This window comes from Ambystoma mexicanum, chromosome 3q, assembly GCF_040938575.1.
Source record: "Ambystoma mexicanum isolate Mex_15411 chromosome 3q, UKY_AmexF1_1, whole genome shotgun sequence".
Classification (NCBI taxonomy): Eukaryota; Metazoa; Chordata; class Amphibia; order Caudata; family Ambystomatidae; genus Ambystoma; species Ambystoma mexicanum.
The window spans coordinates 23,957,759-23,974,312 of NC_090926.1; the positions used below are offsets into that span (position 1 = coordinate 23,957,759).

The window sequence follows — 16,554 nt, forward strand, 5'->3', positions numbered from 1 at the left end:
CTTTTTTCAGGCCCACTGGCACCACATCCTGGACGCACTGGCCACCCGGCCCTCCCGAAAACCTGCATGAGGCGAGGAAACTGGGGAGGCTGGGACACACCAGCAATGAGCCTGCGCACCAGATCCAGGGATCCTGCGACGGTGCTGATCGGTGTCTGACCTTAGGAGGACAAAGGGAACGGGGTCCCTGCGACAGCCCCAGCCACGCCCCTGAGAAGGAACCCCAGGGCAATTGATGTACAAGCAACCCTCAGACAGGCGTAGCCCCGGGTGGAACCTGGGGCCGCATGGTGGGTTTGAAGTGTTGATCAATGTGTCCTGCAATTCACACTAATTCTCGCAGCTACTGCGTTATTCATCGACGCGCAAGCCGAGTGATCCACCGCCAAGAGTCACAGGCAACTTTTGTTTTTGTTCCAGGCATCAGCCTGACCCTGCCAGTGCAGGAGAGGCCAGGGGGAGGCAGTGCTATCTGTGGCGAGACAGCCCAGCACCCTGTCTAGCTCGGCCAAGGCCATTGTGGTCTAAAAAAATAATAATCCAGGCACTCAGCCCGGGAAACCTGCCCGCCGCTGCAGCAGCACGGCACTTCCCAGGGGGATGGAGGCAGGTCGCTCTGCCACCAGCCCACCCGGCCCGATCCACTCAATCTTCCCCGACCCCTGCTGCTCCCCTTGGGGGAAAGCTGGAGGACAGACAGCGAGGCGGGCCAGAGACAGCACAGGCAGGGGGTCGGGTGGGACCGCTAGTCTTCAAAGCCCAGCCTGGCCGCACAGGGCCGAGCTCCAGGGACCTGGGAAAGAGGGACGGTGACCCGCTGTGCCAGCAGACCTGGCTGTTGCTTGCCCACAGATGTAGGTGGCTGGAACTTCAACGCTGCCCGTCAAGTAAGCCTGCTGTGCCATGGAGAGCTGTCCAGTTTTCCTCGGCTCCCCCCACTCGGGTGCTTCCCTGGTGACCGGGGTTCGCCCACCAATGCCCACCCGCTGGAGGGTCAGAGAGAAGTGCAGGCCCCCGGTGCATGGTTGGGTACCTCCCCAGCCGGTTAACCCAACCCTGCCAGGCGACCCCGTCCATCTGCTGGGTCGCAGACCCCCCTACGGTGGAAGGGAATCCCCGCTCTCCGGCATCTGCTTGCCCACGCATTCCGGACCGCTCTGCAAGAGGTGCCCCGGGCTGTGGGAGTGCACGTCTCGGATGCAACCGAGGTCTCCCCGCGGATCTCCCTCCGGCTGCTCCACTGTTCATGATCCTGCATGCCCCTACTCACAACCAAATACCCCAGCCCTACATGTCCCAATTCACACTCAAATGCCCCATTTCTCCTTCCAAACACATGTTCGATATTCTAATGCCACCATCCCTCCCTACGAACCCACACAGACACCAACATCCGTCTCTCCATACCTACACCAAGAAGCTCCACCTCTCAGAACCACACCCATATGCTTCACCGCTACCTCCAGACTCACTCAGATGGCGTCATCCACCCTGTCGCTATACCCACACCCGATTACCCCATCCCTTCGACACACACATGCTCCCACCCCTCCCATAAACCAACATCCTTCTCTCTAGACATACATACCCCATCCCTCCATTGACACCCAGATGCCCCCTTCCTTCCCAACAGTGCTCCAGCCCCCACTCAGACCACATGCTCCATCATTCCCTGACATGCCCCATCTCTCCATTCCAGATCAACAATGCCCCACTCCGAACCAGACTCCACCAAGATGCTCAATCCCTTCCTCAAGACCCATACAATGATGCTGCCTCCTCCCTCCACACAGCAAGATGCCCCTATCCCTCCCCTGACGAGTGATCACCCATCCCTCCCTCTAGACCCACACTAATGTGTTCTATGCCTCCCATCACACCCACAACAATGTCCCCATCCCTCCCGACCCACACCGATGTGCCCCATCCCTCCCTCTGAAGCCACACCAAGATGCCCCATGCCACCCACACCAGGATGCCCCAATCCGCCCTCCAGACCTGCACCACTGTGTTCCCATCCCTCCCTCCAGACCCACACCACTGTGCCCCTTTCCCTCCCTCCAGGCAGAAACCTGTGCAGTTCCCTTAGGGACCATTGCAAAAGGCTTAAGACTACAGGTGTTGGCAGTAAACCCAATTGGTAGCAGTCTGTACCACCCAGATTTACCTGGTAGCTGTGGCTGAGCAGCCAGACTTCTCTCAAGAAGAGTTAGACAGTATATAGAGTATACAAGATAGGTACCAAAATACAGTAGCACAAGCAAACACTGACCAGAGCTTTGGTATCAAAGTATATAATTATTTATTTAAAGACACACTTATAGAAACACTCCAGCATTATTATTGTAAGCAAGTTCAAAACACAGTCACTATTAATATATATATACATCCCTTATTCCTTATTAGACAAGTCTTAGTTAACACTACTTATTTTCAGACAGAGGTGAGCGCTTAACTGAAGATGGCACTTCAATAAGTTATCAAAAAAGGGAGGGAAAAAGCAGAAATTAGAAAAGCACACAACACTAATACTTTAGAAGCACCCAGCAAGGCAGGAAAGTCAAAGGCTACTTGTGAGCAAAAAAGTTCAGAGGCCAGGCTCCCTCATAGAGAGAGCAGAGCACCAATGCGCCCAAGATCACACAGTTTAAGAGGCTTGAAAAAGTCTTGCAGAGAGTTCAAAAAGGCATTAGTTCAGCTCAGCAAAGTTCAGTTAGCCAGCCTAGGGTCAGCCCAGGTAGTAAGTCGAGGATTTAATAGACACCTCGCACAGACCGTTGTAAGGGAGGCTAGGCGGACACAGTACCTTTAAGATGGAGAGGATCCTCCAGTGAGGGCAGTTGTTCCTGGCAGCGGGTGCAAGTCGCGGCATCGTCCAGAGGAAGAGAAGATCTCGACGTGGAGGAAAGCTGAAGGTCGTTGCACTGCCAGGGAAGAAACCAGCCGCAGAGTTCTCCGGTTAAAAGGTACTACCCTTTTATTCGCGGTAGTGGTAAATCGTGGTATCTCGGTTGCCGGGGTGCTTGGCACAGGCAAGGCGGCCACGAGATGATCCGGGAAGGCAAAAAGGCGGGCAAACTGGTTATCCCCACCAGTCAAAGGAAGAAGACTCTTCGGAATGAAGATCTTTTCTGTCGTCGGGAAAAGTGGTGAGACGGTTCAGCAGGGCTCCACCGGTGGTGTTGTCATTGCAGGTCGGCTCAGCTTCTTCCTCTTCGGATTCTTTAGGTCCTGTGGCGACTTCTGAAGTTCCAGTCCCCAAAGCCCTGCTTTTATGCAGAAAACCCCCATTTATCAGTCCTAGCTGTCACTCAAACATGCTAAGTAATGAGCCGGGCGGCTCACCACTGGGCCAATCATACAAGAGTGCAACTTGAGTTGCCGAGGCAACTCAGTCCAGGGTGCCTAAACCCCCCTCCTACACAACCTGTAGACCCAGACAGAGTGGCACCACTTTTGGGGCTTCTGTGTAGAAGCCCGCCAAAAAAAAGAACAAAGGGCTCGACTTGGTTTGGAGTTACAGAGGCGAACACAAATGCCATTTTAAAACCGAGACCTGGCAAAAAGACCCAACCGGGGAATAAATATTAAATAAATAACCCGGCGGTATCTTTAACATTGCAACAAAAAGTGGTGCGTTTAAAATGAAAAATCCCATAGAAAATATTCTGGTGGAATATTTTGCGTGGTAACCACTGCCACCAGCCAGAAACTCGACGAGGGGGGACTGCACAGTGCCCCCTCGAAACACAGACCCAGGGGCAATCTAATTACCCCTACCAGTACTTCCACAGTATGATGGTTTGTACTGGTTCTGTTCCCAATTTAAGACTAGTAAAGTCAATGGTGACTTTACATGCCCTTGGAGACAGTAGCCAGTCCCAGGGTATGGAGTCTATGTTTGGGGGTCACTATGACACCCCTGTGTTACTGCACTGAGGGTGCTGTGTAACACACTTACCAAAAACCACATGAAACCCTATGAAGTAAAAGACCCCATTGCCCATAAAACACATTACAAAGTCAAAGGATATCTCAAATCATGTCTAAGAGTGAGAGAAAAAGAGTCTCACTCTTAGCAGGAGAAAAAAATAAACCCCAAAAATCCAGCAAAGCTGCTGGGGGACTCACTAGGTTTGGGAAATTAGCCTTAACAGAGAATTCTCCCTAACACATACCTGCACCTCTGTGCCCCTATCCCTCCCTCCAGACCTGCACCACTGTGCCCCTATCCCTCCCTCCAGACCTGCACCACTGTGTCCCTATCCCTCCCTCCAGACCCGCACCACTGTGCCCCCATCCCGCCCTCCAGACCTGCACCACTGTGACCCTATCCCTCCCTCCGGACCCGCACCACTGTGTCCCTATCCCTCCCTCCAGACCCGCACCACTGTGTCCCTATCCCTCCCTCCACACCCGCAACAATGTGCCCCAACCCTCCCTCCAGACCTACACCACTGTCTCCCTATCCCTTCCTCCAGACCCAGACCATTATATCCCTATCCCTCCCTCCAGACCCGCACCACTGTGTCCCTATCCCTCCCTCCAGACCCAAGCTGAACATTATTTTTAAAGTAAATGTAATTTTCCGCTCCTCGTCTCAACCTGGAGTCTTGCCGGAACGTTCACGGTATCCCGAAGAAAATACAAGTTGTATTCTCAGCCAGCCAAGAGCACACTCTTAGCAGGAGAAAAAAATAAACCCCAAAAATCCAGCAAAGCTGCTGGGGGACTCACTAGGTTTTGGAAATTAGCCTTAACAGAGAATTCTCCCTAACACATACCTGCACCACTGTGCCCCTATCCCTCCCTCCAGACCTGCACCACTGTGTCCCTATCCCTCCCTCCAGACCCACACCACTGTGTCCCTATCCCTCCCTGCAGACCCGCACCACTGTGTCCCTATCCCTCCCTCCAGACCGCTACCACTGTGTCCCTATCCCTCCCTCCAGACCTGCAGCACTGTGTCCCTTTCCCTCCCTCCAGAACCACACTGTGCCCCGATCCCTCCCAGTAGACCTGCACCACTGTGCCCCTATCCCTCCCTCCAGACCCACACCACTGTGCCTGTATCCCTCCCTCCAGACCCGCACCACTGTGCCCCCATCCATATCTCTCGCCAGACCCGCACCACTGTGCCCCCATCCCGCCCTCCAGACCTGCACCACTGTGACCCTATCCCTCCCTCCAGACCCACACCACTGTGTCCCTATCCCTCCCTCCAGACCCACACCACTGTGCCCCAACCCTCCCTCCAGACACGCACCAATGTGCCCCAACCCTCCCTCCAGACCTACACCACTGTCTCCCTATCCCTTCCTCCAGACCATTATATCCCTATCCCTCCCTCCAGACCCGCACCACTGTGTCCCTATCCCTCCCTCCACACCCAAGCTGAACATTATTTTTAAAGTAAATGTAATTTTCCGATCCTCGTCTCAACCTGGAGTCTTGCCGGAACGTTCACGGTATCCCGAAGAAAATGCAAGTTGTATTCTCAGCCAGCCAAGAGCACACTCTTAGCAGGAGAAAAGAATAAACCCCAAAAATCCAGCAAAGCTGCTGGGGGACTCACCAGGTTTTGGAAATTAGCCATAACAGAGAATTTTCCCTAACACATACCTGCACCACTGTGCCCCTATCCCTCCCTCCAGACCTGCACCACTGTGTCCCTATCCCTCCCTCCAGACCCACACCACTGTGTCCCTATCCCTCCCTCCAGACCCGCACCACTGTGTCCCTATCCCTCCCTCCAGACCTGTACCACTGTGCCCCGATCCCTCCCAGTAGACCTGCACCACTGTGCCCTATCCCTCCCTGCAGACCCACACCACTGTGTCCCTATCCCTCCCTCCAGACCTGCAGCAGTGTCCCTTTCCCTCCCTCCAGAACCACACTGTGCCCCGATCCCTCCCAGTAGACCTGCACCACTGTGCCCCTATCCCTCCCTGCAGACCCACACCACTGTGCCTGTATCCCTCCCTCCAGACCCGCACCACTGTGCCCCCATCTATATCTCTCGCCAGACCCGCACCACTGTGCCCCCATCCCGCCCTCCAGACCTGCACCACTGTGACCCTATCCCTCCCTCCAGACCCACACCACTGTGTCCCTATCCCTCCCTCCAGACCCACACCACTGTGCCCCAACCCTCCCTCCAGACCCCACCAATGTGCCCCAACCCTCCATCCAGACCTGCACCACTGTGTCCCTATCCCTCCCTCCACACCCAAGCTGAACATTATTTTTAAAGTAAATGTAATTTTCCGCTCCTCGTCTCAACCTGGAGTCTTGCCGGAACGTTCACGGTATCCCGAAGAAAATGCAAGCTGTATTCTCAGCCAGCCAAGGGCACACTCTTAGCAGGAGAAAAGAATAAACCCCAAAAATCCAGCAAAGCTGCTGGGGGACTCACTAGGTTTTGGAAATTAGCCTTAACAGAGAATTCTCCCTAACACATACCTGCACCACTGTGCCCCTATCCCTCCCTCTAGACCTGCACCACTGTGTCCCTATCCCTCCCTCCAGACCCACACCACTGTCCCTAACCCTCCCTCCAGACCCGCACCGTGTCCCTATCCCTCCCTCCAGACCTGTACCACTGTGCCCCGATCCCTCCCAGTAGACCTGCACCACTGTGCCCTATCCCTCCCTGCAGACCCACACCACTGTGCCTGTATCCCTCCCTCCAGACCCGCACCACTATGCCCCCATCCATACCTCTCGCCAGACCCGCACCACTGTGCCCCCATCCCGCCCTCCAGACCTGCACCACTGTGACCCTATCCCTCCCTCCAGACCCGCACCACTGTGACCCTATCCCTCCCTCCAGACCCACACCACTGTCTCCCTATCCCTTCCTCCAGACCCAGACCATTATATCCCTATCCCTCCCTCCAGACCCGCACCACTGTGTCCATAGCTCTCAACTCACCCGCTTTTGGCGGGTGTCACCCGCCTTAAAAGCAGATGAATCAACCGCCAAGTCCCTCATACGCCCATTCACTTCTATGGGCCTCTCACCCGCCAAAAAGAAAAGTGTTTTCACCCGCCTTGCTGACAAAAAAGGTTGAGAGCTATGCTGTGTCCCTATCCCTCCCTCCAGACCCAAGCTGAACATTATTTTTAAAGTAAATGTAATTTTCCGCTCCTCGTCTCAACCTGGAGTCTTGCCGGAACGTTCACGTATCCCGAAGAAAATGCAAGTTGTATTCTCAGCCAGCCAAGAGCACACGGATTGCTGCTGCCCTTGCAGCCTGGAAGCCAAGAGCACACGGACTGCTGCTGCCCTGGAAGGCAAGAGCACACGGATTGCTGCTGCCTTGGAGGCCAAAAGCACACAGGAGCCTGCTGCCCTGGAAGCTAAGAGCACACGACTGCTGCTGCCTGGAAGCCAAGAGCACACGTGCTGCCTGGAAGTCAAGAGCACACAGACTGCTGCTGCTCTTGCAGTCTGGGAGCCAGTGCCTTCGGTTAGCATATGAGATTGCCCTAGGCCACGCTACATAACACCTTCCCTGTTCCCGCTCTGAAAAATGAGGAGGGACGGACGCTCCATGGTTTTGTAGAAACGTTCCCGATATCCCAAAGAAAATGTCCACTTGCACCGGCTACCACAGCCTTCGCGCTTCCCGAATCCCGCTCAGGCTCAGCGCTCACTGAAACTGCTTCGGAGTCCGGAAACGCTTCATTGCTCCGGAAAAAACGCAAAGATGATGTAGGAAGTCACGTGAAGAAGAATGGGCGGGCGGTTGCTAAGGTCCGTTTCTCGGATGGGAACTATTCGGCGTACGCTAGGATCTACTCGCAGAGCAGTTTGCGAACGGTCTGAGGAACAAAAGGCGGGAAAGTTGCCTCCGACATGAGCGAGACATTTCTTTTTTTCCCACACGTTACTTCGCATTATGCCACAGTATGTCCCAGGCAGAACAGCTGCCATTTTTCTGTTTTGTAATTTGTTTTTAATAACGTCACTGTTATGTGTTCTAAAATGTGGTTTAATCCATATGCCAACCTTTTTGCAGCATATGAGAGCGAAAGTATCAGCAAAAGCGGTAGAATTATGTTCCCATTGGAATGCGTTGGGGTAAGAATTATTTTAAGATGGAGAAAGATTAAAATAGCAAGATTTTAAATCGAAAAATCGCGAGTCTCTCAGTCTCACCGAAACATACCTCACAAGCCACCCGCTTTTGGCCAGTGTCACCTGTCAGAGAAAGTGTCCACAGTCACCCGCCAAGCTCCTTATCCAGGGGTCAAAGTGTATGAAAAGAAGTAGTGGGTGTAAATCGGGGTCAATATGGAGTTCAAATGAGTGACAGTTCAGGTTTATACAGGGGTCTACTGTACAGATTGGACTTTGGTGATTTAAATGAGCTATATCTAAGCCTTCTGTAATTTTTCAGGCCCAGTGCTTTGATACTTTCATCAGGGTGGCAGAACAGTACTATGATTCCCATATTTTTATCAAGCAAATCTGGGCCACCCTAAAACCATGGGTCACTAAAATATTTATGAGCCGCAATCTACTCAACCCCCCTATTTTCCACTCATTCCCGCCTCTGCTGTTGTGCTCTTGACCGCATGCAATTATAATTCGGCAAGTGAAATAACGGACACGACACTCGTACGTCTGCTAGGCTTCTCCTTTATTTCTTGACTGCCCTTTTCCCGCGGTAACCCCTCCCTCCATACCACGTGGGACGCAGCCCACTCTTTATCGTCACGGAAAGAGGACTGTTCCTCCTGACGTATAACGGCCATAGAGATAGGACATTACATCTTCCCCCTCCTTGAACAAACACTTCACTGGTGTTCAGTTAAGTTCTTCAATCCATCTTATGGGTCTACGAATGACCCTCTTGGATGGGCTACGTACCGATGGGGCTGATGTTGCCAGTGTACTGTCACTTTCGCTGCCACTATCATCCGCATCTCTTTCCTCCTCCCTGTAGCTAGAGTCGGTGACATTTTAGTTTCCTGTCTGTGCTCACAATGCGTGTCGTAGCGGCTTGCCTTGTGCTTTTGAGCTCTTTTTGCGTGCTGGTAATGACTGTGCACGTGGTGGGCCTTTGATGTGCTTCCCGCTTTTTAACGGCTTGCCATGTACTTTCCAGCCCCTTCTCCGTGCACTGAAGCTGTTGCACGTATGGTAGGCCTCTGATGCCCTCCTCGCGCTGTGCCTGCGTCAATGTGGGTTAAAATCTCAAGTGCGTGCATTACCCGCTGAGCGCCACGTGTAATACGCGGCTCTGTGAGCACCGCGTGTAACACGCGGCATGCGTGACACGTGGGTCGGCGGTTCCTTTCCGGCTTATGTCTGCGGCGCGGGCGGAGGCTCTTACTTGCGTGTGTCGGGGTCTCGCGGGCTTCGCGGGTGGCGCCAGATCAGGCAGTCAAGCGCCTGGGTTCACACGCCGCCAGCAGTCAGGGCTACTGCTTTAGACGTGCTCCGGCAGCAGATTAATCCTCGTCGCCATTGTTGTGCTCTTGACCGCATGCAATTATAATTCGGCAAGTGAAATAACGGACACGACACTCGTACGTCTGCTAGGCTTCTCCTTTATTTCTTGACTGCCCTTTTCCCGCGGTAACCCCTCCCTCCATACCACGTGGGACGCAGCCCACTCTTTATCGTCACGGAAAGAGGACTGTTCCTCCTGACGTATAACGGCCATAGAGATAGGACATTACATCTGCCTGCCCACAATACCTCCTCCTGTGAACTCTTTCTTTCTCGCTTTAATCGAGACTTACCATCAGGCTTTGTATTCAAAGTGTTTGTTCAAAGCAGTCTTCTTAGAGTTAATGACTTCATTGGAGTTATAAACATGCTACTGGTGCAATAAAAATGTCAATCAGACCTGCCTTCAGCCACTGGATTTATAAACACTGCCAATGTTTTTAACAGGACTTCAGTGAAGGACACTAAAAGCCACTGAAGTGCATTTTTGGGTTGTGCATACGTTTTAAGCTTTGGCCAGTCACTGCTATTAGATTCCCAGGTACTCGCACGATTTTCCACCTGCTACCAACAATGGGTAGTTAATACCACTATGGCTGTACCTGGCAAGATCAAGAGACACTCTCTCTACCCCACCCTACCTGCCACTTTCTCTACCCCACACACCCTACCTCACACCCCCTACCTCCCACTCTACCAACCTCCCACTCTATTCTCTACCCCCACCCAACCACCCTACCTCCCACTCTCTCCACCCCCACCCACCCTACCTCCCACTCTCTCTACCCCACCCACCCTACCTCCGACTCTCTCTCTACCCCCACCCACCCAATCTACCTCTCACTCTCTCTACCCCCACCCACCCTGCCTCACACTCTCTAACGTCACCCACCCACCCTACCTCTCACTCTACCCCCACCCACCCTACCTCTCACACTCTCTGCCCCCACCCACCCTACCTCCCACTCTACCCCACCCACCACACCCCCACCCTAACCCCCATTCGCTCCACCCCACCCAGCCTAACCCCCACTCGCTCCACCCTCACCCACCCTAACCCTCACTCTCTACCTCCACCCACCCTACCCTGTACTCTCTCGACCCCCATTCTCTACACCCTCATTACCACAGACTCTCTCTACCCCCCACCGAACCCCCACTCTCTCTACACCTCCAACCCCCACTCCCTCTAACCCTAGCCACCCTAACCCCCACTCTCTCTACCCCCACCCTACCCCCCTCTCCCTACACCGACCCTACCCCCCACTCTACCCCCATCTTCCCACCCTACCCCCCACACTATACCCCCACCCACCACCCCACCCACATTCTCTACCCCCACCCACCCTGCCCCCAAACTCTCTACCCCCACTCTCTCTACCCCACCCCCACTCTCCCCACCACCAACCCACCACACCCCCACTCTCTCTACCCCCACACTACCCCCAAGTTCTACCCCCACCCACCCTACCCCGCTCTCTCTACATCCACCCATCCTACCCCCACTCTATCCCACCCTCTCCCCCACTCTCTACCCCCACCACCCTACCCCTCACTCTCTACCCCCACACTCCCTACCCCCACTCTACACCCTCCCTACTCCCCAAGTTCTAGCCAACCCCACCTTACCCCCAGTCGCTACACCCAACCTACCCATCTCTACCCCCACCCACTGTACCACCCACTATCTACACCCAGCTGACCCCCCACTCTCTACCCCCACCCACCCTACCCCCCACTCCCTAACCCCACCCACCCTACCCCACTCTCTACCCACCAACCTCCATACCCCCCACTCTCTACTCCCACTCTACCCCTACCCACACTCCCACCCCACTCTCTACTGCCACCCACCCTCCCTACCCCACTCTCTACCCCATCCACCCTCCCTACCCCCACTCTACCTCCACCCACCCTCCCTACCCCCCACTCTCTACCCCCACCCACCCTCCCTACCCCCCACTCTACCTCCACCCACCCTACCCCCACTCTCTCTACCCCAACCACCCTACACCCACGCTTTCTACGCCCACCCACCCTACCCACACTCTCTCTACCCTCACCCACCCTAACCCCCACTGTACCCCACCCACCCCCCACTCCCTACCCCCATTCTCCAACCCTCTCCCCCCACTCTCTACCCCACCATCCTACCCCCCATTCTCTACTCCCACCCTCCCTAACCCCACTCTCTACACCCTCCCTACCCCCCAAGCTCTACCCCCACCCACCCTACCCCCCCACTCTCTACGCCCACCCACCCTACCCCCCACTCTCTACCGCCACCCTCCATACCGCCCACTCTCTACCCCAGTCTCTCTCCCCCACCCACCGTACACCCACTTTCTCTACACCCACCCTACCCCCACTCTTTTCCCACCCTACACCCCCTCTCTCTAGCCCCACCCACCCTATGCATCACTCTCTCTAACCCCACCCACCCTATCCCCTTACTCTCTCTACCTCTACCCACCCAACCCCCCCACCCTACCCCCCCACCCAGCCACCCTACCCCCCACTCTCTACCTCCACCCACCCTACCCTCCACTCTCTACCCCCACCCACCCTACCTCCACTCTCTACCCCCTCCATCCATCCACCCTACCCCACTCTCTACCCCCACTCTCTCTACCCCAACCCACACTACCCCCCACTCTCTCTACCCCCACCCACCCTATCCCCACTCGCTCTACCCCCACCCCTTCACTCTCTCTACCCCCACCCACACTAGCCCCACTCTCTCTACCCCCACCCTCTCTACCCCCACCCACCCTACACCCACTCTCTCTACCCATACCCTCACTCTTTCTGCAACCACCTACCTCAGCCCCACTCTCTACACCCACCCAACCCACCACTCGCTCTACACCTACCAAATCCCCCACTCTCCCTACACCCACCCACCCTACTCCCCACCCACCGAGTTCCCACTCTCTCTACCACCACCCTCCCTACTCCCCACTCTCTATACTCCCACTTTCTCTACACCCACCCTACCCCCACTCTCTATGCCCACCCACCCTACACTCCCCTCTCTCTATCCCCACCCACCCTATGCATCACTCTCTAACCCCACCCACCCTATCCCCACTCGCTCTACCCCCACCCCTTCACTCTCTCTACCCCCACCCACACTAGCCCCACTCTCTCTACCCCCACCCTCTCTAGCCCCACCCACCCTACACCCACTCTCTCTACCCATACCCTCACTCTTTCTGCAACCACCTACCTCAGCCCCACTCTCTCTACACCCACCCAACCCCCCACTCGCTCTACACCCACCAAATGCCCCACTCTCCCTACACCCACCCACCCTACTCCCCACCCACCGAGTTCCCACTCTCTCTACCACCACCCTCCCTACTCCCCACTCTCTATACTCCCACTTTCTCTACATCCACCCTACCCCCACTCTCTATGCCCACCCACCCTACACCCCCCTCTCTCTATCCCCACCCACCCTATGTATCACTCTCTAACCCCACCCACCCTATCCCCTTACTCTCTCTACCTCTACCCACCCACCCTACCCCCCACCCAGCCACCCTACCCCCCACTCTCTACCTCCACCCACCCTACCCTCCACTCTCTACCCCCACCCACCCTACCTCCACTCTCTAACCAGCTCCATCCATCCACCCTACCCCACTCTCTACCCTCACTCTCTCTACCCCAACCCACACTACCCCCACTCTCTCTACCCCCACCCACCCTATCCCCACTCGCTCTACCCCCACCCCTTCACGCTCTACCCCCACCCACACTAGCCCCACTCTCTCTACCCCCACCCACCCTACACCCACTCTCTCTACCCATACCCTCACTCTTTCTGCAACCGCCTACCTCACCCCCACTCTCTCTACACCCACCCAACCCCCCACTCGCTCTACACCCACCAAATCCCCCACTCTCCCTACACCCACCCACCCTACTCCCCACCCACCCGAGTTCCCACTCTCTCTACCACCACCCTCTCTACTCCCCACTCTCTATACTCCCACCCGTCTCCCCACTCTCCCTACCCCCATGGGAGATAGGTGCCCAAGGCCAGGGACATCACCCCTGACTATCCTGGAGCTCTGGCTGACCTGTGTTACAGCTTCTGTCTCCGGAAAGGACAGGAACCCGGCCGGGGCTCCCTAGGACTAGGGTAGGGTGGGTGGGGTAGAGAGTGGGGGGCATGAGGGTAGAAAGTGGGGGGTAGAGGGGTAGAGCCTGGGGGTATGGTGGGTGGGTGCTTGTAGAGCGTGGGGGGTATAGCGTGGGGGGTAGCTCCCCACTCTACCCCCACCTACCCTACCCCCTCTCTCTACCCCCACCCACACTACCGCCCATTCTCTACCCCACCCCCCACTCTCTACCGCCCAACCACCCACCGTACCCCCTACTCTCTACTCCCACTCTTTACCCCCACTCTCCTTACCGTGCACTCTCTACCCCCAATAGATTCTAGGGTGATTCACGCAAGTCAGACCTCTGTGGATTCCTACGGCTGTCTTCTTTTGAGAAATGCACGGGTTCCCCGATTTCCTTGGTGGCTGCGACACCCCAGACCCAAATCTGTAGGTTATCCACAAGATCAAAATCCTAAAGATGTCCTCTTCCCAAACCCTTTGGGATACCAGTGGTTTAGCCTTTTCACGTTGCGCCCAGGTAGATGCACCCACACATGTGAGCTACTGTTTTCGTTGGGACACCTGGTGGAATGTGGGAAGGTAGGACATGTGTTGTTGCCGGCGTGTTTCTGTGGTTTCCTGGTGGCAAATGTCTGAAAAATGTAGGAGGTTTTCCCCAAATGTTTGACTTTGATGGTCATTGTGGGTAATACATTCTAGGGCGATTCACGCAAGTCAGACCTCTTTGGATTCCCACGGGTGTCTTCTTTTCAGAAATGCATGGGGTTCCCGTTTTCCTTGGTGGCTGTGACACCCCAGGCCCAAATCTTCATGTTGTCCACAAGACCAAAAGCCAAAAAATGTCCTCTTCTCAAACCCTTTGGGATACCAGTGGTTTAGCCTTTTCCTTTTGCACTCAGGTCGGTGCACCCACACATGTGAGTTACCGTTTTCATCGGGACACCTGTGGGAATTTGGGAAGGTAGGACATGTGTTGGTGCCGGTGTGCTTCAGTGGTTTCCTGGTGGCAAATGTATGAAAAGTGAGTTTATTTCCCCTACATTGTGGACTTTGGCGGGCATTGTGGGTAATAAACTCTAGGGCGATTTGCGCAAGTCAGACCTTTGTGGATTCCCACGGGTGTCTTCTATTCAGAAAGGCATGGGGTTCCCGGTTTTCCTTGGTGGCTGCGACACCCCAAGCCCAAATCTGTGGTTTGTCCACAAAGCCAAATCCAGTCTTCCCCCAGGGCGTTTGATGTACCAGTGGTTTAGCCTTCTCCCTTTGCGCCCAGGTAGGTGCACCCACACATGTGAGGTACCGTTTTTGTCGGGACACCTGTGGGAATGTGAGAAGGTAGGACATTGGTTGTTTTCTCTTCGTTTTGATAATGTTTTCAAACATTTCATTTCCCAAATGTAACCTACATTTAGTTGCTGCTTTAGGAACTGTACGCTTTTGTAACCTGCACAAGTCACCTATCCTTCTAAAGGTCTGACTGTGCCTTTTCAAAAAATGTATGCTTGCCATTCCTCACATTTGTTTTAGTTATTTTCAAATGCTAAGTACGTCTGTTTAGGCCATCACCATAAGAATCCTGTGTACCATGGCTCAGTTTTTGTCTGGTAATGCTTGTTTTGTGAAACATTATGACAAATCTGTGATTTCCTAACTAGAAGAGACGGCGGAATGCAGCAGTGCATTGCTTTTCTTAATATTCACAGAAGCAATTAGCTTACAGATCCAAACATGTCCAGCACATACATTTTCTCTGTCATTTTTCCAATATTTTCCCAAACGATGGCAATTTTACCTACATAGTTGTTGCCTGACCTGCGCAAATAACCCCTTCCTAAACTTGGAATTTTGTCTAGTTTTCAGAAATGTATGCATTTCTGTCTTCCCATTTAGCTTTCCTACCCTCTTCTTCCATTCCGTCGACCCATGTCTTATTGGAAAAAAGGGAAACATCGCCTACCTGTCACAAAACCGATGGTAACCTTATAAAAATATGTTTTTTTTGTTTCCACTCAACATGTTCTTGAAAGCCTAGAATATCGCGAATTCAGAACAGCAAACCATTTGTTCCTAGTTCTTACAAGGAAAAAAACCACAGGCTTCTTTGTACATCATTTTATTGGCATTTTCTGAAAAAACACAAAATGTGCTCTCTTCTTTGTTATTTTCTCCCACCCCCATACAGCAAACTAGGATTCCTTAGTGGTGTTATGACCACAAATTTGGCCGAGATATATCATGTAACAAAAAAGTTACAAGGGATTGAATGCCGACATACCGAAACCGCCAAAAAATGTCTCAGCAATGGGAGGTAAAACCCTCAGCAGTCAAGGGGTTAAACAAGCATGTTTGTTATTTACCCTTCGTTTGCTAATTTGCCTTGAAAGAGTCAATTTTGAGTTGCCGACCACAAGACCAAGCTGAAAAACAGCATTGTGAAACTCTATAAACCAAGCAGTTTACTCTTCCACTTTAGGAAACAGATATAGATATCTTCAAATAGAATCCAAGTTCTGAATGTAAAACATATTACAAATTCCATTAAAAAAGAAAGGGAAGATAAATGATATTTTACAATATTCTATCTATACCTCTGGTCCATGTGTCTCTTCAATTTCGACCGCTTCAGTAGTACATTAATTGTACCTAACAAATTCAACAAACATAGTCCAATTGTTAAACAATTGATGTAAAAACCTTTGATCTCACAAAGTATATCTTGAGAAAGTTATTTTAATGATTGTCGACCTTACAATATAAATGTTGAAAAAAGATATGGTTAATCGTAATGCAATTTTTACATTCTTATTAATATAAAGTTGAACACTGTGTATGTGTGATGTTTTAAAAAGACATATTTTAAATTGTACCTGATAACCTTCGGAGATGTCACAGGCAGTTGGTGTGAGATCATCCTGCAAAACATAGTGAGTGAATTCTTGACACATAAAGTAGTTC

General features: G+C 53.3%; 1 protein-coding gene and 1 pseudogene across 2 annotated transcripts in view; one reads left to right on the forward strand and one right to left on the reverse strand.

The window, feature by feature from the left end:
- Positions 1-244: 244 nt before the first annotated feature.
- Positions 245-394, reverse strand: LOC138448137 (5.8S ribosomal RNA; annotated as a pseudogene).
- Positions 395-7,777: 7,383 nt separating this feature from the next.
- DMC1 (DNA meiotic recombinase 1) overlaps positions 7,778-16,554 on the forward strand; it is a 1,020,186-nt gene continuing 1,011,409 nt past the window's right edge. For both annotated transcript variants that reach the window (XM_069652814.1, XM_069652812.1), the window contains exon 1: positions 7,778-7,912. The gene's annotated coding sequence lies outside the window, so the exon portion shown is untranslated. The remainder of the gene's footprint in view (positions 7,913-16,554) is intronic.